The following is a 25,382-nucleotide window of genomic DNA, read 5'->3' as shown; positions in this document are numbered from 1 at the left end:
TGTAACCAAAGGACCGAAAAGCGATACAATAAGGATCTGTTTGAAAAATTTCAACGGACTGGGAACGTGACTGATGAACGTGCTGGAAAGGTAGGGCGACCGCGTACAGCAACCACAGAGGACAACGCGCAGCTAGTGCAGCAGGTGATCCAACAGCGGCCTCGGGTTTCCGTTCGCCGTGTTGCAGCTGCGGTCCAAATGACGCCAACGTCCACGTATCGTCTCATGCGCCAGAGTTTACACCTCTATCCATACAAAATTCAAACGCGGCAACCCCTCAGCGCCGCTACCATTGCTGCACGAAAGACATTCGCTAACGATATAGTGCACAGGATTGATGACGGCGATATGCGTGTGGGCAGCATTTGGTTTACTGACGAAGCTTATTTTTACCTGGACGGCTTCGTCAATAAACAGAACTGGCGCATATGGGGAACCGAAAAGCCCCATGTTGCAGTCCCATCGTCCCTGCATCCTCAAAAAGTACTGGTCTGGGCCGCCATTTCTTCCAAAGGAATCATTGGCCCATTTTTCAGGTCCGAAACGATTACTGCATCACGCTATCTGGACATTCTTCGTGAATTTGTGGCGGTACAAATGCCTTAGACGACACTGCGAACACCTCGTGGTTTATGCAAGATGGTGCCCGGCCACATCGCACGGCCGACGTCTTTAATTTCCTGAATGAATATTTCGATGATCGTGTGATTGCTTTGGGCTATCCGAAACATACAGGAGGCGGCGTGGATTGGCCTCCCTATTCGCCAGACATGAACCCCTGTGACTTCTTTCTGTAGGGACACTTGAAAGACCAGGTGTACCGCCAGAATCCAGAAACAATTGAACAGCTGAAGCAGTACATCTCATCTGCATGTGAAGCCATTCCGCCAGACACGTTGTCAAAGGTTTCGGGTAATTTCATTCAGAGACTACGCCATATTATTGCTACGCATGGTGGATATGTGGAAAATATCATACTATAGAGTTTCCCAGACCGCAGCGCCATCTGTTGTTGAAAATTGTAACTACTGTAATTTCGAAAGTTTGTCTGCCTGAAAATGTACTGTTGTCCCAAGCATATTGCAACAAACGGTGTATTCCTATCGCTGCTCGTTTAGTTTTTATTGCCGTTTCAAATATATCGGTCATTTTTGAAACACCCTGTATTATTATTCGTCACTAAGTACTGACATTTGAATATTAATTCCACGTATGTGCCCGAGGCCAGGACGAAAGATGACGATGAGACGATGATGATCTATAGGCAAAGGTTTTTTTTCAGATCAGTGAGTACTGCCATTAATAAGTTACAAATTATAAAAGAGTAGCAAATTGCGAGCTCTGCTTGCAACCCGCGGGAGAGGCCAGCAGTCTTCACCACCTCCGCCAGCCGCCTGTACGATCGAAGGATTGCCTCAGAACCCCTGCGACAGGCGTCGTTGGTGCTGACGTGAGCCACAGCTTGCAGACGAGAGCACCCTGCTCGCTCGATAGCCACCGGCAAGGTTGCCTCCACATCTCGGATGAGGGCCCCCCGACAGACATAAACAAGAGCACCTTGGTTTTCTTTCCAGCCGTGAATGCTATCTGCCATAACGCACCTAACATTGGAGCTCCCAATAACCAGTAAACTTCCACCCGGTGTTCCTGCTCGAATCCTGCTCAAGGAGCAGGAGTAATTAGTTGAAGAATTTCGCCCGAAACCGGTAGCCTGTACTATAGGACATTCTGGCAGAGGTGAAATTTTATTTGACATTATTAACAACAGCCAGCTCACCTCCATAGACGAGGAAGCTAAGGTACGTCTGTACAGTGGCGCTCGACAAGGATGTAGCCCGTTAGATTCTTGATGGTGGAAGAACTTTGCATCACTAGTACTTGGCCAGCAAGAGAAGAGAAGGGGTAGCAAATAGTTATCGATCACCATCGTATTTACTAATTTAAAGTCCGAACCTCGTCTCGGTATGTGTAAGAGCATGTACTATTGTTGACGGGGACCGTCCATCGCATGGAGACGTGAAGCCATGCGGTTCCTATGGTGTCATTCGAGAGGAGTAGGCTACGTGGCAACACTGGGTTTCACCCCCTCCCTTCCCTTCATCCGCAACAACAAAAACATAACATTAAACAGTACACGCATTCACACGACGTGGATATACAACTGAAATAATTAGTAACAGCTCGGAGGGGGGAAACGGCAAACTATCTCCACTGGACCCTTGCCCAGAGTGGCAGGTGAGGTATTTGCTGAGTATGGGAATGATTTGACACGAATAACTGCAGCGGAAAGTCACAAACGGAAATCTCGCGTGATTTAATTTGCAACAGTATTTCGTTTCGTGAAAAAGTGGTAGTGCCTTTGTTTTGAAAGCTGATTTTTCTCAAGAAATGGAATAACGACAGACATTTATGAGCAGTGAAAAAGTGCAGCTCACCGAAACACACAGGCAAAACATGAGGCCGTTTGTAATCTGAAAAACAGTGACTATGGTTGAATAGAGATAGCCAATATTGCCAAAACAGGGGGAAACTTTTTTCCACCGCATAATTTACCGCACGCGAACTTTTGGAAGAATATGGTCCACGCAGTCCTGAAGATACCAAACGCATATAAACACGAGAACTGCTTTGAGACGAATGATGTACAGGAGAATGGAAAAGAAAATTGAGGGCGTTTTAGATGACGATCAGTTAGGCTTTAGGAAAGGTAAAGGCAACAGAATTGCTATTTTTACGTTGCGCTCGATAGTTGGAGTGAAAGTTAAGTACGATCAAGGCAATTTCATACGATTTGTCGATCTAGGAAAAGCGTCCGAGAACGTAAAATGGTGCCAGGTGTTTGAAATTTTTAGAAAAATAAATGTAAGCTATAAGGAAAGACAGGTAATGTACAATGTGTACAGAAACCAAGAAGAAAAAATGAGAATGGAAAAGAGAAGATATCTTGTTTAAAAATGTTGTAAGGCAAGGATCCAGTCTCTCTCTCCATGGTTTAACCTGAACATCGAAGAATTCTAAATATATACCGAGCAGTACTGATGATTCAAATATGGATTTTATACATTATTTAACGACTCTTGGCAGTAATGTTCGACAAGTGTTTAAAACAAAATAACAGAGAAAATCAATTGATCGAAGAAAGAAGGAACTTCAAAAATGATCAATAAAAGGCAGTAATACAGCAATATAAGTCACTTAGGAATGAAATAAACAGGAACGCGCAGTCGAGATAAAGCGAATTGGCTTCAGGAAGAATGTGAAGAACACTAAAAACAAATGGTTGCCGGAAGGACTCGTTCAGCACATCGAAAAGCCAAAACAACGCTCGGTGGCACGAAAATAAAGGCGGCAACATTAAGAGTGGAAAAGGAATTGTTCTGTTTAACGGTACGGTGACAATTAACAGATGGAAACAGGTCACCGGAGGCCTGTACGAGGGGGAGGAAGTATCCGATAACTAGATAGAAAAAATTGGAGCCGATTTGAAAGACATAGAGGGTCCCCAATTAAACTCAGAGTTTCACAGAGCTTTAGAAGACTGTGCAATAAAATAAGGCAGAAGGCGTAGGTAAAATTTGTTCGGAGTATGTAAACTTATTGGGCGAAGTAGCAACAGTTGGTGTATAGAAAGTATGAGACTGGTGACATACCACCTCACTTTCGGAACAATATCATCAACGCAGTCGCGAACATAGCGAGCGCAGATAAAGGCGAGAATCATAGCACATTAGCTTAACAGCTCATGCATTGAAGTTGCTGACAGCAACAATACACAGTTGAATGGAAAAGGAAAATGAGAATTTTTTAAATTGCGATCAGTTTAGCTTTCGGAAAGGCAACTGCACTAGAGAGGAGTTCTGATGTCGCGATTTATAATGGAAGCAAGACAAGAAAAATCAAGACACGTTCAAAAGATTTATCAACCTGGGAAAAGCGTTCGAAAATGTAAAATGATTCAAGATTTTTGAAATTCTCAGGAAAATAGGCGGAAGGAAAAACGGATAATGTACAAGGTGACAATTATTGAACTGTACGAAAGAAAACATAAATTAGTTACAAACTGCGGTGTACACACACATTATTTAACACGTAAACGTCATTTCAGATATACAGATTTTAGTTATGACAAGTTTGATATGCCTGCTGTCATTGGCGATGATGTGGCGCAGACGAATAGCGAAATTTTGCGTGACTCAATGAAGTGTCGTAACATCGAAGCTGTCGATGATCTCCTGAATGGTTATTTTCAGCTCAGCAACCGTTTTGGCTTTGATGTGGGGTGTGAGTGGCGTTTGTTCAAATGCGGGGGGGGGGGGGGGGGATCAGTGTTGGGGCCACTCCTGTTCCTTACTTATATAAATTATATGCCCTCTAGCATTACGGGTAATTCTAAAATATTTCAGTTGGCTGATGACACTAGGTAGTAAAGGATGCTGTGTGCAACATTGGCTCGGTTTCAAATAGTGCAGTTCATGACCTCAGTTCATCGCTTGTAGAAAAAAAACTAACGCTAAATCACAGTAAGACTCAGTTTTTACAGTTTCTAACACACAATTCAATAAAACCCGACGTTTTAATTTCACAGAATGGGCATATGATTAGTGGAACTGAGCAGTTCAAATTTGTAGGTCTTCACATAGATAGTAATCTTTCGTGGAATGCCCACGTTCAGGATCTTGTTCGTAGACTTAACGCTGCCATCTTTACTATTCGAACGATATCTGAAGCAAGCGATAGTTCGACACGAAAATGAGTCTACTTTGATTATTTTCATTCGCTTATGTCGTATGGGGTAACTCTTCCAATTCTAAATTGATGTTTTTGGCTCAGAAACGGACATTTCGGGCAATAAATGACGTAAGTTTGCGAGCTTCTTGTCGACCCCTGTTCACCAGTCTGGGTATTTTAACACTGGCCTTCCAATATAAATATTCTTTACTGTCTTTACTTGTTAACAATATCAGCTTATTCCCAAGAATTAGCAGCTTAATACTCGGCAGAAATCCAATCTGCATTTGGGTTGCACTTCCTTAACTCTTGTGCAGAAAGGTGTGCATTATACTGCTGCATCCATTTTCAATAAGCTACTACAATAATTAAAAAATCCACGCTCTTTCAAACCGAAACTGAAGAGTTTCCTCATGGATCAATCCTTCTATTCTGTTGAGGACTTCCTTGAAAAATTAAGCTGATTCTGATGCGTTTACTTAAACTTGTGGCTTGACTTTTTTGGGTTCATAAACATTTTATTTTCATCTGTTACTACTTTTATGTTGTAATTGCATGTACTGACACATTCCATGACCCTGGAGATTTGCTCTTCAATTTGGTCCTACGGAACTAGACGTGTAAATAAATAAACAAATAAAAATATGGAGGGGAAATAGAAGACCAACAACGAAGCGCGCTTAAATTAGTGTAATACAGAGATGCAGTCTTTCTCCTTAACTGATCAACACCTGGATGACGGAAATGACAGATTCAGGAGTGCGAATACAAAAATTCAGTTGGCAGGGTGTCAATGATAAAATTTACTGATGATATTGCTTCCCTCAACGAAAATGAGAAAGAAATTATACGATGTGTTGGACAGAATCAACAGTCTAATGAGGACGTAGTATGGATTTAGAGTAAATCAAAAAAAGACGAGAGTAATGATAAGTAGCAGAAATGAGATTAGCGGAAAACTTAACATCAAAATTTTTGTCCGCGAAGTAGACGATGTAAAGGAATTGGAGCAGATTAGCTCAGTGAAACGGGGCATTCCTGTCCGAAATCCGTCTGTTTTTATGAAATGGTGGCCTCAATATGAGGAAGAATTTCTGAGAACGTACGTTTGGCGCATACCACTGTATGGTAGTGAGACATGGACTGTGGAAAAACCGGCAAAGAAGAGAACTGAAGTATTTGAGATGTGGTGCTATAGAGAGAAGTCGAAAATTTGGTGGACTGATAACAACTGAGGAGATTGTCTATAAAAGCTGTGAGGAAAGGAGAAAGTGTATAACAGGGAACAAGAATAAGGGACAGATTGGTAGGACATGTGTTAAGACTAAGGAATAACTTTCACCGTACTTGAGCGAGCTGTAGAGATTAAAAACTGATGAGAAGACAGCGGTTTGGATATATCCTACAAATAACTGAGGATTTTCGACGCAAGTGCTGCTGTGAGTTGAAGAGGTCGGTTGGTACAGGAGAGGAAATCGTAGCAAACGACAGATGTAGGCGTCTACTGTGGAGTCAGGGAAAGGTTAGTGACTCCACTGTGTACTGTCTGCGGTACTCCGGAAGAAATGTAGGCCAGGAGGAAGGGGAAGCACTGACTAGCCGCAGAGGAGCGGAATGTGTCGAGATAACCAGGAACAATGCAGAGGCAGGCTATCTGTCTTTGTGATGTGCGCACTGTTCGGCCATAGCGCATGTTGGAGCGGGTTCGGCACTGAAAACGGCCTTGTTTTAAGTACCACGGGTTAATGGGGGGATGTAGAACCGTTCTGGTAATTTGTGTGCAGACTGCAACCAGTCGTTTTATAAGTAGAAATTTCTGTGTCCCATAAGGCAGCATTTGAACTACTGTTGGCTAATAGTCACATTGAGGGTGTTTACTACCGAATTACAGCAGTACTCTTTGGAGTGCAGAGGGCACTTTCAACTATGAAAAGTACCTGACGGTGTGCAAAAAGAATAGATTAAATACAGTTGGTGGTGTTGTGTTTGCTGCTGTTAGGAGTAGTCTATATTATAGCGAAATTGAAATACACTCCTGGAAATGGAAAAAAGAACACATTGACACCGGTGTGTCAGACCCACCATACTTGCTCCGGACACTGCGAGAGGGCTGTACAAGCAATGATCACACGCACGGCACAGCGGACACACCAGGAACCGCGGTGTTGGCCGTCGAATGGCGCTAGCTGCGCAGCATTTGTGCACCGCCGCCGTCAGTGTCAGCCAGTTTGCCGTGGCATACGGAGCTCCATCGCAGTCTGTAACACTGGTAGCATGCCGCGACAGCGTGGACGTGAACCGTATGTGCAGTTGACGGACTTTGAGCGAGGGCGTATAGTGGGCATGCGGGAGACCGGGTGGACGTACCGCCGAATTGCTCAACACGTGGGGCGTGAGGTCTCCACAGTACATCGATGTTGTCGCCAGTGGTCGGCGGAAGGTGCACGTGCCCGTCGACCTGGGACCGGACCGCAGCGACGCACGGATGCACGCCAAGACCGTAGGATCCTACGCAGTGCCGTAGGGGACCGCACCGCCACTTCCCAGCAAATTAGGGACACTGTTGCTCCTGGGGTATCGGCGAGGACCATTCGCAACCGTCTCCATGAAGCTGGGCTACGGTCCCGCACACCGTTAGGCCGTCTTCCGCTCACGCCCCAACATCGTGCAGCCCGCCTCCAGTGGTGTCGCGACAGGCGTGAATGGAGGGACGAATGGAGACGTGTCGTCTTCAGCGATGAGAGTCGCTTCTGCCTTGGTGCCAATGATGGTCGTATGCGTGTTTGGCGCCGTGCAGGTGAGCGCCACAATCAGGACTGCATACGACCGAGGCACACAGGGCCAACACCCGGCATCATGGTGTGGTGAGCGATCTCCTACACTGGGCGTACACCACTGGTGATCGTCGAGGGGACACTGAATAGTGCACGGTACATCCAAACCGTCATCGAACCCATCGTTCTACCATTCCTAGACCGGCAAGGGAACTTGCTGTTCCAACAGGACAATGCACGTCCGCATGTATCCCGTGCCACCCAACGTGTTCTAGAAGGTGTAAGTCAACTACCCTGGCCAGCAAGATCTCCGGATCTGTCCCCCATTGAGCATGTTTGGGACTGGATGAAGCGTCGTCTCACGCGGTCTGCACGTCCAGCACGAACGCTGGTCCAACTGAGGCGCCAGGTGGAAATGGCATGGCAAGCCGTTCCACAGGACTACATCCAGCATCTCTACAATCGTCTCCATGGGAGAATAGCAGCCTGCATTGCTGCGAAAGGTGGATATACACTGTACTAGTGCCGACATTGTGCATGCTCTGTTGCCTGTGTCTATGTGCCTGTGGTTCTGTCAGTGTGATCATGTGATGTATCTGACCCCAGGAATGTGTCAATAAAGTTTCCCCTTCCTGGGACAATGGATTCACGGTGTTCTTATTTCAATTTCCAGGAGTGTATGCAAACAATGTAAGACGGCTACTCAGATTGTCTCCTATGTCGTTAATATAGACCAGGAACAATAGAGGGCCTATAACACTTCCTTGGCGAACGCCGGATATTACTTTTGTTTTACTCGACGACTTTCCGTTTATTACTACGAACTGTGACCTTTCTGACAGGAAATCACGAATCCAGTCGCACAACTGAGGCGATACTCCGTAGGCACGCAGTTTGATTAGAAGACGCTTATGAGGAACGGTGTCGAAATCCTGCTGGAAATCTAAAAATATGGAATCAATTTGACATCCCCTGTCGATAGCACTTATTACTTCATGAATATGTTTCTCAAGAACGATATTTTCTGAATCCATGCTGACAATGTGTCAATAAATCGTTTTATTCGAGGTACTTCATAATATTCGAATACAGTATATGTTCCAAAACCCTACTGCAAATCGACGTTAGTGATATAGGCCTGTAATTCAGGGAGGAATGATCATTGTAATAAAATAAAAGATTTAAGTGTTAGTTTTCCAGCGCGCTGTTAACGAGATGAACGGTGGACAAATAGTGTGAAAGTTGTTCGATGAACAGTCTGCCAGGCACTTAGCTGTGGATAGCAGAGAAATCATGTAGATGTAGATGTACTACATATGAGGGATTTTTCTCGTTCCATTAATGTATGGAGCGCGTGAGGAATGTATGCTTAAACGCACCTGTGCTTTCTCTAATAAATCTTCTCTCCGCAGCTCCTACGGAAGAGACACGTGGAGTACCTGACACCTATCTCCAAATCTCTGCCAGTTCAAGTTCTTCAGCATCTCCGTGACGCTGCCCCGCCAGTAAAACCAACCTGTGCCCATTTTTAAAACCAATCTGTGCCCATACGTTTTGTCCTTCGTTGTTTAGCTACAGTATCCTCTGTTTATTGTATGAGTCGCACGAGTGTACATCTACATCTACATCCATACTCCGCAAGCCACCTGACGGTGTGTGGCGGAGGGTACCTTCAGTACCTCTATCGGTTCTCCCTTCTATTCCAGTCTCGTATTGTTCGTGGAAAGAAGGATTGTCGGTATGCCTCTGTGTGGTCTCTAATCTCTCTGATTTTATACTCATGGTCTCTTCGCGAGATATACGTAGGAGGGAGCAATATACTGCTTGACTCTTCGGTGAAGGTATGTTCTCGAAACTTTGACAAAAGCCCGTACCGAGCTACTGAGCGTCTCTCCTGCAGAGTCTTCCACTGGAGTTTATCTATCATCTCCGTAACGCTTTCGCGATTACTAAATGATCCTGTAACGAAGCGCGCTGTTCTCCGTTGGATCTTCTCTATGTCTTGTATCAACCCTATCTGGTACGGATCCCACACTGCTGAGCAGTATTCAAGCAGTGGGCGAACAAGCGTACTGTAACCTACTTCCTTTGTTTTCGGATTGCATTTCCTTAGGATTCTTCCAATGAATCTCAGTCTGGCATCTGCTTTACCGACAATCAACATTATATGATCATTCCATTTTAAATCACTCCTAATGCGTACTCCCAGATAATTTATGGTATTAACTGCTTCCAGTTGCTGACCTGCTATTTTGTAGCTAAATGATAAAGGATCTATCTTTCTGTGTATTCGCAGCACATTGCACTTGTCTACATTGAGATTCAATTGCCATTCCCTGCACCATGCGTCAATTCGCTGCAGATCCTCCTGCATTTCAGTACAATTTTCCATTGTTACAACCTCTCGATACACCACAGCATCATCTGCAAAAAGCCTCAGTGAACTTCCGATGTCATCCACCAGGTCATTTATGTATATTGTGAATAGCAACGGTCCTATGACACTCCCCTGCGGCACACCCGAAATCACTCTTACTTCGGAAGACTTCTCTCCATTGAGAATAACATGCTGCGTCCTGTTATCTAGGAACTCTTGAAGCACTCTCCGTTGTAGAGTGATCGCATTTTTTTTAGTGTCCTACCAAAAACCGGAAGTCTACCAGCTGCTTTACGCACAACTGAGCCTATGTTACCATTCCGTTTCATACCCTCGCACACTGTTACAGCTGGAAATTTTTGTATATGTTGAGAGAGTCCAACAATGCCTCGTTGATGTTACACGATAATACTATACTGCCCCCCCCCCCAAAAAAAAAATGGAAGTGTGTGTTAGGAGAGCATCTGAATGCACGAAAGTCGTCGCCATGATGTATGCGAAAATGCACTCACGGTAGAAGTGACCCTTCGAGGCACGTTGGCAGAATACGCAATTCACACAGTGCACTTTACTGAAACCTGCTGAGAATCCAGGTTTATTTCTATGTTACACAACAGACAGAACGTATCGATTACTTCTAGTGGAAAGTGTGTTGTGAAAGAGGTTTTCTGTAAACTCTTTTAGCTATCAGAATGGTACAAAACCATTTTGGCTTTTTTTTTACATGTTACGCTTGATAACATATTGTAGTGGACTGACAAGACAGCCAGTCCACAGTGACGGGTAACCGAAAGGCACGCGTTTACACACGCCGGCTGGCGTTAGGTATGAAACAGGATACGTAATGAATGCTATAAAGAAAAGTACGTAGCTGCTGGAATACTTAAGTCCATCATTTGTATACAGCATTCTTGATGATACAAGTGAGACTCTCTCTAGAAATGGTTAATGGCGCCTTGCTAGGTCGTAGCCATGGACTTAGCTGAAGGCTATTCTAACTGTCTCTCGGCAAATGAGAGAAAGGCTTTGTAAGTGTAGTCGCTAGCAAAGTCGTCCGTACAACTGGGGCGAGTCCTAGTACGTCTCTCTAGACCTGCCGTGTGGTGGCGCTCGGTCTGCAATTACTGACTGTGGCGACACGCGGGTCCGACATGTACTAATGGACCGCGGCCGATTTAAAGCTACCACCTAGCAAGTGTGGTGTCTGGCGGTGACACCACACATATGACCACGATATATCCTTGACTTCATACATTACTACTGAATTTGATTTCTTGATAAGAACTGGCTTCTGCAAATTTAAGACAGATTTTTCTAAATTCGTCATAATCAGTTGAATCTTGCCTGTTCATTTGCAGGTTCACTTTTTAGTCGCAATATTTTTTGCTTTTTTTCACATGCGAGTTGTCTTTGCATTGCTTTGTGTGTTACTACTATAGTCAGCTTCCATTAGTGTCAAAAGCTGTTTGAGCAATCTCTGTGTTTCCAATGATGCGTTTCGTATTTGCGGAGATCGGTTCAGGCTAGCAGCCAATGAGAATCGTTCGCAATTTTTGGAACGACGAGGTTCTGTACTTCGAATTTCTGTCGGCCTTTCTGGTGCTGAGTCTCGTCAAGTTCTGTTTTGTTCGATTTGGGAAGCTGTCTGGCTTTCTCTGGTGCCACTGGGAGATGGTTGAGGGTTTCTGCAATGATGAAGAAAATGTGTGAGATCAACTACGTGCCGTAGTGACTGTTAGACGAATTTGTAGGTTATTTCAGAGGTGCATTCTAATACCTGCACGGTTAACTCGCGATCGCTCTACATGCACACATGCGTGGTGAAATCGAAACTCACATGTTGCTCACTTTTCGACAGCGTGTTGTTTTTAAAATTCGTCGTTCTGAAGATTCAAAATTGTCATCCTCTCTTGCATTATAAAAGAGTTATTGCCTTGTTAGAGTCGTGCACTGATAGCATTTACTGTTCGTTGCAGTCTTACTGGTATTTGCATCTAAATTTACATCTACATCTACATGGATACTCCGCAAATCGCACTTAAATGCCTGGGAGAGGGTTCATCGAACCACCTTCACAATAATTCTCTATTATTCCAATCTCGAACAGCGCGCGGAAAAAACGAACACCTATGTTTTTCCGTCCGGGCTCTGATTTCCCTGATTTTATTATGATGATCGTTTCTGCCTGTGTAGGTCGACGTCTACAAAATATTTTTGCATTCGGAAAATAAATTCGGTGATTGAAATTTCTTGAGAAGATTTGGCCACAACGAAAAACGCCTTTGTTATAATGATGTCCACCCCATATCCTGTATAATGTCAGTGACACTCTCTGCCCTGTTTCGAGATAATACACACGTGCTACTCTTCTTTGAACTTTCTCAATGTACTCCGCTAATACTACCTAGTAAGGATCCCAGACCGCGCAGCAGTACTACAGAAAAGTATAGAGTGGGCAGTCTCTTTAGTAGATCTGATACATTTTCTAAGTGTTCTGCCAATAAAACGCAGTCTTTGGTTAGCCTTCCCCACAATTTCCAGTTTAAGCTATTCGTTATTGTAATTCTTACGTATTTCGTACAATTTACGGCCTTTGGATTCAACTGATTTATCGTGTAACCGAAGTTTTTCTTTTAGCACTCATGTGGATGACCTCACACTTATTTAGGGTCAACTGCCAATTTTCGCACGATACAGATATCTTCTCTAAATCGTTTTACAATTTTCTTTGATCTTCTGATGACTTTATTAGTCGATAAACGACAGCATCATCTGCAAACCTAAGATGGCTGCTCAGATTGTCTCCTAAATCGTTTATATAGATAAGGTACAGCAATGGGCCTAAAACACTACCTTGGGGAACGCCAGAAATCACTTCTTTTTTTATTACGAATTATGATCTCTCTGACAGGAAATCACGAATCCAGTCACATAACTGAGACGGTATTCCAAAAGCACGCGATTCGCTACAAGCCGCTAGTGTGGTATAGTGTCAAAAGCATTCTGAAAATCTAGAAATACGGAATCAATTTGATATCCGTTGTCAATAGCACTCAACACTTCGTGTGTCTAAAGAGTTAGATGTGTTTCACAAGATCGATGTTTTCTAAATCTGTGCTGACTGTGTGCCAACAGACCGACCAAAAAAAAAAAAAAAAAAAAGGCTCTGAGCACTATGGGACTTAACTTCTGAGGTCATCAGTGCCCTAGAACTTAGAACTACTTACACCTAACTAACCTAAGGACATCACACACATCCATGCCCGAATCCGGATTCGAACCTGCGACCGTAGTGGTCGCGCGGTTCCAGACTAGCGCGTAGAAGCACTCGGCCACTTCGGCCGGCACAGACCGTTCCCATCGAGGTAATTCATAATGCTCGATCACAATATATGTTCCGAAATCCTGCTGCATATCACGTTAATGATGCGGGCCTGTAATTTAGTGGGTTAGCCCCACTACCTTTCTTGAATATTGGTGTCACATGTGTAACTTTCCAGTCTTTGGGTACGGATCTTTCGTCGAGCGAGCGGTTTTTCTTGAATATTGGTGTCACATGTGTAACTTTCCAGTCTTTGGGTACGGATCTTTCGTCGAGCGAGCGGTTTTTCTTGAATATTGGTGTCACATGTGTAACTTTCCAGTCTTTGGGTACGGATCTTTCGTCGAGCGAGCGGTTTTGCACATGACTGCATGACTGTTAAGTATTGAGCTATTGCATCATCATACTCTGAAAGGAACCTAATTGGTATGCAGTCCAGACTGCTTTTATTAAGTGACTTAAGCTGCTTCACTGTTCGGAGGGTATCTGCTTCTAAGTTGCTCTAAGTTACCAACACACGGGCATCACTGGCAGCGAGGCAGAACCAGCTTTCATCAGGAAATGCAATAGACCTCCACCCTGTCCTCGTTTGACACAACTGGAGTCATAAATGTCGGTGATTGGGGCCAGTGGCTCGGAGATGTCCTCGAAGTAACCAATCTACAACAGTTCGTTGAGTCATTGTGGTTCTAACTGCTGCTCAAATTCTGCTGCAGATGCAGTACGATGCGCCAGAGCCATACGCCAAACATGGTCTGTCTTCTCTCCTGGCAGTGCCACTTGCCCGTCCGGACTGCGGTCTTCTTGCGACCGAACATTCTCGAGACCATCACTGCCACAGTGGCTACATTCCTACCAAGTCTTTCTGCAGTATAGCATAAGGAAAATCCAGCTTCTCGTAGCTCTATTACACGACTTCATTCAGTCTCAGTGGGGTGGTAACAATGGCTCTTTGTCGCTTTAAATACATTCTTGACTAAGGCACCACGTCCAGTCTCAACGGCCGTTATCCTTACAGCATGTATTTTAAAACAAACATGATTTACATCCTCATAGCGGGGCTACTAGTGTCACTCTTATGCGACTATACGACTAGCGCGAAATATTAATAGACATTATGTTTGAGATGTAGAAACACGCCTATCAACATTCGTTTAAGTTGCACATTCCCTCTTCGAGACTTTTTCTTTTTTTGCGTCATTGTGTTTTCGTTACCGTGTGACGTGGCCGAAACTCCACCAGTCGTCATTCAGTATCGCGGCGAGTGGTGGTCATAATGTTTCGGCTCACCAGTGTATGATTTTAAGCGTAGTCGTAGTCTCACTACATAATTGCACGTTCTGGGCAGGCGATCGAACGATTGGTGGCACAGTTCGTGGTGTACTGATGACGGACACATGGAGATCTGGGGAAATGTTGAGATTATAGCTGCCTTGTATGGACGTACACATGAATGAATAGAAATTGTAAACATGGGGAAGCAGAGAGCGCGCTTTTGTGCTGTACTGCTGCCTGTGGACCAAAAACATTCGGCAGACAAAATTTCAAAATAATAATGTGAAAATATTATGGCATCGTTATCCCGCTGGGGACAAAATATTTCTGTTATTACATATCATCATTATTAGTGTTCTGCACAAAGGCTGGTTTTCAAATACACTCATGCTAATTAAGAATAATGCTGATACGTGGTGAAACAACGCTCTGGTAGGCGGTTTGTGGGTTTAAATCACCTCGGGGTATGACCATGCGGAGCATCTGACCTGCGGTCGTCGCACGGTGGCGCTGACAGCAGTCCACATACGCAGAGGTGTGTTGGTGCATGTCAGAGTACGGTGCAGCGACTAAGTGTGCAGACATTTTCAGACGTGCTAATGGTGACTGTGTGTTGAAAATGGCTCAAAGAACACATACTGATAAAGTTAGGAGGGGTAGAATACTAGGGCGACTGGAGCTGGTCAAACACAGCAGGTCGTAGCTCGGGCCCTCCGTGTACCACAAAGTGTGACCTCACAATTATGGCAACGATTGCAGCAGACAGGAAACGTGTCCAGGCGCTACAGTACGGGACGTCCACAACGTACACCACCACAAGAAGACCGATATATCACCATCAGTGCCCGCAGACGGCCACGGAGTACGGCAGGTAGCCTTGCTCGGAATCATACCGCAGCCACTGGAACAGTTGACACCAGACACATAGTCTACAGACGACTGAACACACACGGTTTACCTGCAAGGTGCATTCCACTGACCCCTGGTCACAGGAGAGCCCGTAAAGTCTGGTGTCAAGAACACAGTACATGGTCATTGGAACAGTGGTCCCCAGCTATGTTCACGGACGAGTCCAGGTATAGTATGAACAGTGATACCGCCGGGTTTTCATCTGGCGTGAAACAGGAACCAGATATCAACCCCTTAATGTCCTTGAAAGGGACCTGTATGGAGTTCGTGGTTTGACGGTGTGGGGTGGGATTATGATTGATGCACGTACGCCCCTGCATGTCTTTGTCAGAGCAACTGCAACAGGTCAGATGTATCGGGACGTCATTTTGCACCAGTATGTCGGCCTTTTCAGGGGTGCAGTGGGTCCCACCTTCTTCCTGATGGATGATAACGCACGGCCCCACCGAGCTGCCATCGTGGAGGAGTACCTTGGAACAGAAGATATCAGGCGAATGGAGTGGCCTGCCTGTTCTCCAGACCTAAACCCCATCGAGCACGTCTGGGATGCTCTCGGTCGACGTATCGCTGCACGTCTTCAAACCCCCTCCGACAGGCACTGGTGCAAGAATGGGAGGCTACACCTCAGTAGCTGCTCGACCACCTGATCCTGAGTATGCCAACCCATTGTGCGGCCTGTGTACGTGTGCATGGTGATCATGACGTCGTGGTGCATGCGCAGGAAACAGCGGTGTTTTGTAGCACATGTGTTTCAGGACGGTTTTCTTAACTTATCACCAATACCATGGACTTAAAGATCTGTGTCGTGTGTGTTCCCTATGTGCCTATGCTATTAGTGCCAGTTTTGTGTAGTGCCAAGTTGTGTGGCACCACATTCTGCAATTATCCTTAATTTATGAGCATGAGTGTAGTAACACTCAATGCTATCTTTTGTGTCTTCTGTCATCTTGTATCTTCTCCTTCCTCTCAAGTCTCCTCTAAGAAACCAGTACTTGCAGAGCGTCTGTTAGCCCGCACTCGCAATGAATTCCCTATCCAGATCTTCTTCCTTTCTTTTATAACCTGCAGCAGCCTTCTCCTCTCACAAAGCCTTTCCAACACTCTTTCGTTACTCTTTTTTTCATCCTGCTTGTCTCCTCCATTCTCCTCCACATCCACTCAAATGGTTCTAGTGTTTCTTCATCGTTTCGCCTCAGTGTCCATGTCACTGCCCCATAGAGTACATATTCCAGGCAAAACACTTTCCAAGCCTTTATCTCAGTCCTTTGTCTAGTTTGCGACATAATTATCTCCTCTTTCTATTCAATGCCTCCATCGATATAGCAGTGCGGGTTTTCACCTCCTGACGACATCTCAAGTGTTAAGTGATCGTGCTTGCAAGCTATTTAAATGATCTTACTTGGCTTGTAATACCTTATCTTAATATTTGCCAGTCTCCTTCCTGTTCTGTTCACATTACTCTTTATTTTTGCTGTACTGATTTTCATCCCGTACTCCACTCAAACTTCATTGATTTTTTAGCTTTCATTTACAATTCGTTCCCATTCTACCACTATTACCATACCATCAGTAAATCTAAAACATTTTATTATTTTATTCTATTCCCACCAATACATACTCCTCTTTTCCATCCAAGCCTTTCGCTATGGTTTCTTCCCGGTATAAGTTGAACAAAAAAGGTGAAAGACAACAAGCTTACCTAACGCCGCTTCCTTCCGATATTTCATTTCCAGTCCTCATTCCTATTTTCTGTTGTAAATATAGATTCTGTACCAGTCGTCTCTCCTTACGGTCTACTTCTTACTCTTCAAACTGTCCGTCAGCTTGTTCTACGGAACTCTGTTGAAAACTTTTTCCAAATCAATAAAGACAGCATAAATTGCTCTTACTTTTCCCCATATATCTTTCCCCTACTATTCTTAGCTGGCTAGTAGCATATCTTGTTTCTTTCTCTCTTCTAAAACCGAACTAGCGCTCCCCAAAGCATCTATCGAGCTTGCCCCGTGGACTTTTATTCAACACTCCCGGCAATATTTTAGCTGCATGAGAAAGTAGACTGACAGTCCTGTGCTTTCTACATTTTTTGTAATTTTTATTTTTCTTAATTGATATCATTACCGTTGCAAAAAGGTCTTGATGTAACATCCTTTTGTTATATATCTCATTACAGAGGCACTGTTTCCTTTCTTTCCTCGATTCCCAAACTCTTCAGCACTTCCCCCGGCAAGCTATCGTTTCCACATGCATTCCGATTCTTCACCTTCTTCAACGCCTTTTCTGCTTCACCTTCCCAGATGCTGAACCCGTTTCCATCTTCCAGCATACTTTCCTCTCCTCTTCAATCTTGATTTCACTTGGTATTTGTCCCATCTTATACAGACATGTATACATTCTTGCCATCTGTTCAAAACCTCCTATGGTTCTTCGGCTAATGTGCTGTCCACTCTTTCTATTACCACGTTAGCCTTTTTTCTCCCACCTTCAAAAACAACCTCACTAGAAAATCTGTACATCGTTTCATACTTCTCCTCTTTCTCCATTTTCTCTGTTTCCTTGAATTTCTCTTTCATCCATCTTTCTCTTGCTTCTTTAGTTCCTCTTCTTAATTCATTATTCGGTTACCTGTAGGCTACCTCATTTTACTTTCTTCATTTTCCACATTTTTTCACTTTTCTCGTTCTTCCATCTTTTTCAACATGTTTTCCGTTATCCATTTGTTTCCGATATTTTTGGTTTCCATAATTTCCAGTACTTCTTTGACAAAGTCCGAAAGTCTTGAACTCATTATCCGTTTGTCATTTACACGTTCTTCAAGTCTACCCTTTCCGATTTTTCCATAAACCCGTCCTCCAATCTGAAGGCTTACCTGCCTTCTTGAGTGTCTCCAAGATTAACCTTTCTTTTGCTTAACCTCTCCACACTTTCCTCAGATTCACTTGTATTTCTCCCACTGTGAGGTTGTGGTTTGAATTTATGTCTACTCCTGGGTAACTTTGGCATTCAGACAGTTCCTAAATCGTTTCTGTATAAGGATGTAGTCTAACTGATACCTCTCTATTCAAATTTGAGATACTGAAGGAAGAAAGCAAAAACTGTTCTGTTGGAAAAAAATAATGACAGCCTTTTGAAACTCGCTGAGTACCATCGTGATTAACTGTTTGGAATAGAGACTTGTGAATATAAAAGTAGGGAAAGGATTCTTTCTGCGGTATATTTAGTGTAAAATCTAATATGAATACCGTCAAGACCTGGTGTCTTGTTGTGCTTTAGTAGTCTCAATTGTGAATCAACAATGGGAGCGGGTATTTCAATATTTCTCATTTACGGGTGTGTACGGTAGTCAAACTTTGGTATTATGGTATAGCCCTGACGCGTGAATGCATTTTTTTAAATTGATATGTAATAATATGACTTTCTGTCTGTTGCTCCTTTGTGGAAACAGGACTGATCCGCAAGAAGTTCCTGTGGAAGCTTCATATATTTGATCTGTACAATGTTTTTATTTATCACTTCGTTTGAGTGGTATATTGCGTTTGCCATAACTATCTAAAGAAAGTCATGGTATCCGCGCGGTCTCAGGCGCCTTGTCACGGTCCGTGCGGCTCCCCCTGTCGGGAGTTCGAGTTCTCCCTCGGACATGGGTATGTGTGTGTTGTCCATAGTGTTAGTTAGTTTATTTTAGATTAAGTAGTGTGTAGGCTTAGGGACCGATGACCTCTGCAGTTTGGTCCCATAAGACCTTACCGCAAATTTCCTTTCCAAAGTCATGGTACTTCTTCTCTATGTTAATGACGCTCTCAGATACAAACAATGGCACAATCAAGTCTTGTTGGCAGCTCAGTAACTTAACCTCTAATTTCTAATTCATTCACACTGTGTACAAACACAATAACGGAGACGTTAACTCTTATCATCCCAGTACATAGCTCGTTATCAAGTGAGATGTATTCAACTCGTAGCAATTCCTTTTGAATGCTCCACTGCCAGTTCTTTGTGGGCGTTTGACAGGCTCGGCAACCATGCCAACTCGGAAAAAAACTTTCTACTGCAAGACGCTGACGTCATAGTGGCGATATAAACGGCGGCAATCTCGCATTCGCTGACCTGAGCGCTCTCTTCTTGTTCCTTCTTTGCTTTTTTTTTTTTCTCTGTCCCACAATGCTACATGTGCGTTGCCTGCGTTGTCCGTCGTTCCCATCGACCATAGATACTAGTAGACTGGCGTTGCTGTGCAGAAGCTGTGGGGCTAGTGTGGCTCCAACATAAACCACGTGACTGTTGGCAAAACGTGGCCGGATTTCAAATCAGCGGTCTGCCGTTCTATGTTAGTATCGGGTTTTCCCCACATTTCTCAATTGACTGCCAAACGCTTCCAACAAAAACTACTTTTTAAACTACTTTTTTATTTGTGAAAAATTATGCCAGAACTACATTTGACCTGGATTTGTTGAAAGTACCATTTATAAAATCTAACAAATACATCGAACGCCACTCTGGTGGGCAGCGGGACGAAATTACTATAAACTATCAATTATAGTAAAATGTCGTTAAAATTCTTTTAAACAGTAAGAGTGGGCTTGTGTCAAAACTTTAAACATTGTATTCGCCACGCTTCGAGCATTAGTCACTTATAAAAGAAAATGGGCTATGGGAATTATGTCAACTATAGGTGTCAAAATTGTTTACTTTAGGAGCAGGTCCATTTTAGAGTATCAAGTATCAATTTTAGGTGCACTTCAAAGGTTCAGTTCCCACTATTTACAAAAGTTTAAACTATCAGTTTAAAAAAAAAGATATTTTAGATGAAAGGTGAGACTTTGCAGTTTCAGAAAATAATTTTGGAGCGTAGGTTTAAAAAGGACAGGCACTGTAAATACAAATTATAGATATACATTGTAAATAATAACTAACCTATCAAAACACTTCTCCGCGAAGTGCTTCGAGCAAAGGCGCGTATGTGCAAATGGCTTAAAGTTTTTCCGTTTCAGGGCCTGTATCCAAAGCTGCCTTCGGTTTTCATCCTTACGGAACCTATGAGTAGGAACGAGAAACGTTTATACTTACTTCTGTAACCGAACTATCACAGATACTTTCCTAATGCCTTACAGGCATCACTTTCAACACTTTAATTTACGTGATACTCTATTTCAAGTGTAAAAAACATATAAAAGTCACTTCAGCAGATTTCAATAAACGCATCTGCACTATCTTAGACACACTTACACGTGAAATGTAATGCCATTTACCCGACAAAACGCTGAGTACAGCTATAAGCGCAACACGAAACAATGTTTTGCCAACATTCACGTGACTTCAGCCCAGAGATGTTGGAGCCACGAAAATGACGTCAGAGCCAGTCTATTATATTTATGGTCGAAGGTCGTTCCTGACACCAGATACCGCAAAATAATGTAACGAGTGCCACAGCGCATTATTTCGCGCGCTTGATCGACGTCACGAAAAAACAAAACAGCTGCCGCATCACGTCTTTGGAATGGGCCTGTGCCTCTTCCGAGATGTCTGTCTTTGACGGTGCGACAAGTTTGTCCAAGGAATGGCTCCCCGCTGCAGCAAGGAACCTTATAGACACCGAACGTTCTCAAATCAAGATTGTCCATCGCGGAGCCTAGAAGAGTTGTGAGTGTCGTCGACGGACGGAAGACGCATTTACCTTTATCCTTCTTCAGTACTTTCTGTTTTCAAATAAACTCCGCCGATGTACACTAAGACATTACCTCTCTGTTCTACACTTCTCTCTAGCTCTTCACTTTGTCTAACAGTCCTGGGGGTAAGGCACGGCGAAACTTCCGTTCGGAATATCCATTTTGCAGGAATATGATACGGAGGTGACATAGCCCGGGTAGCCTAGCTGAAACCGATCTGTGAATCAACGTCCTAAGCACGCCCCACTGTTGCGAATGGTAGTGTAAGATGGTGGTCTGTAAGAATACGTCTGCCTGTTTTGGTTTACGGTACACATCCTGACCCAGGGTACCATTTTCTTTTTCCCGCACCAGCACTTCCAGGAACTGTAGTTCACCTTTTTCCGTTTTCTTTCCATCTCCATTTTAAACTTGATGTTAGTATTAAAAGAATTTAGAGGCTGTAGCAATACATTCAGCGATGCAGTGCCGCGCAGCCAGATAAGGGGTCATTCATATCTCACCGAAAGCACAATATTTTAACTTTGCTGACTGAAATGCTCTCTCCTCGAAATCTACCATAAGAAGATTAGCCACAATGAGTGACAAGGGACTGCTCATTGCGACACAGCCAATCTGTTCAGAGTATTGTCACTGAATAAAAAATAGATCGAGCCGAGCATGTGCTTCAAAAAATCTAAAAGTTCCCCTTCTAGCTTCTCATCAACGAGCAACAGGGATTCTTGAGGTGGCACTTGAGCAGAAAGTGAGACAGCATCGAAACTCACGAGTATATCTGATGGTCAAAGGTTCTTGAGCCGACGATCGAGGTCATCTGAATTGCAGACGTGGTGTTCACACTTTCTTACTAAAGGGCTCAAATGTGATACTGTGCAATAGCTAGGTCATCTCACTTACGTACATCGCTCTGGCCATTAATATTGTTACACCACGAAGATGACGTGCTACAGACGCGAAATTTAACCGACAGGAAAAAGATAATGTGATATGTAAATGCTTAACTTTTCAGAGCTACAAAGTGCTGACATGAGGGACGTTTCCAACCGATTTCTCATACACAAACAGCGGTTGACCGCCGTTGCCTGGTGAAACGTTGTGATGCCTCGTGTAAGGAGGAGAAATGTGTACCATCACGTTGCCGACTTTGATAAAGGTCGGATTGTAGCCTATCGCGATTGCGGTTTATCGTATCGCGACATTGCTGCTCGCTTTGGTCGAGATCCAATGACTGTTAGCAGATAATGGAATCGGTGGGTTGAGGAGGGTAATGCGGAACGCCGTGATCGATCCCAACGGCCTCGCATCACAAGCAGTCGTGATGAAAGGCATCTTATCCGCATGGCTGTAACGGATCGTGCAGCCACGTCTCGATCCCTGAGTCAACAGATGGGGACGTTTGCAAGACAACAACCATCTGCACGAACAGTTCGACGACGTTTGCAGCAACATGGACTATCAGCTCGGAGACCGTGGCGGCGGTTACTCTTGACGCTGCATCACAGACAGCAGCGCCTGCGATGGTGTACTCAGCGACGAACCTGGGTGCACGAATGGCAAAACGTCACTTTTTCGGATGAATCCAGGTTCTGTTCACAGCATCATGATGGTCGCATCCGTGTTTGGCGACATCGCGGTGAACGCACATTGGAAGCGTGTATTCGTCATCGCCATACTGGCGTATCACCCGGCGTGATGGTATGGAGTGCCATTGGTTACACGTCTTGGTCACCTCTTGTTCGCATTGACGGCACTTTGAGCAGTGGACGTTACATACGACCCGTGGCTCTACCCTTTTCTTCGATCCCTGCGAAACCCTACATTTCAGCAGGATAATGCATGATCGCATATTGCAGGTGCTGTACGGGCCTTTCTGGATACAGAAAATGTTCGACTGCTGTCCTGGTCAACACATTCTCCAGACCTCTCACCAATTGAAAACGTCTGGTCAATGGTGGCCGAGCAACTGGTTCGTCACAATACGCCAGTCACTACTCTTGATGAACTGTGGTATGGTGTTGAAGCTGCATGGGCAGCTGTACCTGTACGCGCCATCCAAGCTCTGTTTGACTCAATGCCCAGGAGTATCAAGGCCGCTATTACGGCCAGAGGTGGTTGTTCTGGGTACTGATTTCTCAGGATCTATGCATCCAAATTGCGTGAAAATGTAATCACATGTCAGTTCTTGTATAATATGTTTGTCCAATGAATACCCGTTTATCATCTGCATTTCTTCTTGGTGTAGCAATTTTAATGGCCAGTAGTGTAGTTGCGTTTCCTCTATCTGCCGACAAGATCACAATACTAGGATCCTCACGTAGGGACTGGAGCGCTGATATCTCTGCAGCTTAGACACGGCTCTTGGGCGGCTGTACTCGGCAGTGTCCTTGGGCAGTTTCAAGATTCCTGCCACTACTCAGTTTTCTGTTCTTTGCTTAATACTGGATTATGATGTGCGTTCATGACGTTAATACTGCAGCTTCTGACTTCTTCAAAAGTTTCTTGATATTTGTTATATACCGTATATTTTTTTGTTATTTTAGTGCATACTTATGCAGCTCTGCATTTCTCCGACAGCTAGTTTTCCTTTGCCAATTTACACTTTCCGTTAAGCTCATTTTATAGACCTGTAAGCTATACAGTCAATGATGTCTCAGTTGGCCGGTGCTGCGAACGCGGCTCGGGGGCTCGCCTCGGGAGATCGCAGGAGGCGAAGCGATGACGTCACGAGAGTCAAGTGAACGCGGTCGCCCTCATTGACACAACGGCGCAGTTCTGGTCCTGACGGCCTGTTACGGCAGACCAGCCAGACGGGCAGTGCAGCAGCAGGGAACGGAGACGGCAGGCGCCGGGGCGGTCTGTGGTCTGCCCGTGAGCTACTGAACGGCGGATGTTCGGACAGAAACCAAGCAACATCGGCTGTGCCCCAAGTAAACGTGATGGGACTTCTGATGTCCACAGTTTACAAAAAAAAAAAAAAAAAATGGGTCAGATGGCTCTGAGCACTATGGGGCTTAACAGTCCCCTAGAACTTAGAATTACTTAAACCTAACTAACCTAAGAACATCACACACATCCATGCCGAGGAAGGATTCGAACCTGCGATCGTAGCGGTCGCGCGGCTCCGGTCTGAAGCGCCTAGAACCGCTCGGCCACTCAGGCCGGCCCACAATTTACGTAAACGTTGTATCACATAGGAGCAGCAGAGGGATAAGTTAGTTCTGTAATGATGTTTTTGTCTATAGAAAAATATCGTTGTTGCACGATCGTACAGAATTGCAGAAAGACTTGGACAAATTTGCCGCTTGCTCTAATGAACGGCAGCTCTCTTCAAATGTGAGTAAACGCAAAATAAGACTCAAACGAAAGAAAAGAAACTCCGTACCATAAATATTTCACCTAATACTAAGGACTAAAGAAAACTAAAGAGGAATCTGGGAAAGCAATTATAGTTGACGGAGAAGAAACACAAATTTTACGTCTTGCCGATACACTGTAACTCTGCAACTTCCAGGCGTATTAAAACTGTGTGCCGCACCGGGGCGCCGATTCGGGACCTTTCCTTCTCGCGAGCAAGTAACGGATTTTCGAGAAAAAGCTTTCTTCGAATCATATGTAGACGTCATTTAAACAGCTGCTTTTCAGTTTTTATGTTTATTCCATTGGTATTTTCGGTTTGTCAACTAAAATTCATATACTATGTGATCAAAAGTATCCGGAGGCCTGGCACGAAGTTGGCGTTCCCAAACATCCCAAAGGTGTTCTATAGGATTCACGTCAGGACTCTGTGCAGGCCAGTCCATTACATGGATGTTATTGTCGTGTAACCATTCCGTCACAAGTCGTGCTCGACCGTGTTGAAAGATGAAATCGCCATCCCCGAATTGCTCTTCAACAGTGGGAAGCAAGAAGGTGCTCAGAACATCAGTGTAGGCCTGTGTTGCGATAGTGAAAACCACGACCACATCGTCACATCATCGCCTCCGAATTTTACTGTTGGCGCTACACACGCTGGCAGATGATGTTCACCGGGCATTTGCCACACCCACATCCTGCCATCGGATCGCCACATTGTGTACCGTGATTCGTCACTCCACGCAACGTTTTTCCACTGTTCAGTTGTCCAATGTTTACGTTCCTTACACCAAGCGAGGTGAAGTTTGACATTTACCAGTGTGATCTGTGGCTTATGAGCAGCCGCTCGACCATGAAATCCAGGTTTTCTCACCTCCCGCCTAGCTGTCATAACACTTGCAGTAGATAATGATGCAGTTTGGAATTCCTGTGTGATGGCCTGGATAGATATTTGCCTATTAAACATTAGGACCCTCTTCAAC

General features: G+C 44.4%; 1 protein-coding gene across 1 annotated transcript in view; it reads right to left on the bottom strand.

Moving 5' to 3' along the window:
* The window catches only part of LOC126166925 (putative ammonium transporter 1), a 334,629-nt gene that overhangs the window by 200,984 nt on the left and 108,263 nt on the right, over positions 1-25,382 (bottom strand). The gene's annotated exons all lie outside the window — the stretch shown is intronic.

The sequence above is a fragment of the Schistocerca cancellata genome, chromosome 1, assembly GCF_023864275.1.
Source record: "Schistocerca cancellata isolate TAMUIC-IGC-003103 chromosome 1, iqSchCanc2.1, whole genome shotgun sequence".
Lineage (NCBI taxonomy): Eukaryota > Metazoa > Arthropoda > Insecta > Orthoptera > Acrididae > Schistocerca > Schistocerca cancellata.
The sequence above is the reverse complement of the archived record's forward strand: the minus strand, read 5'-3'. Positions and strand labels throughout refer to the sequence as shown.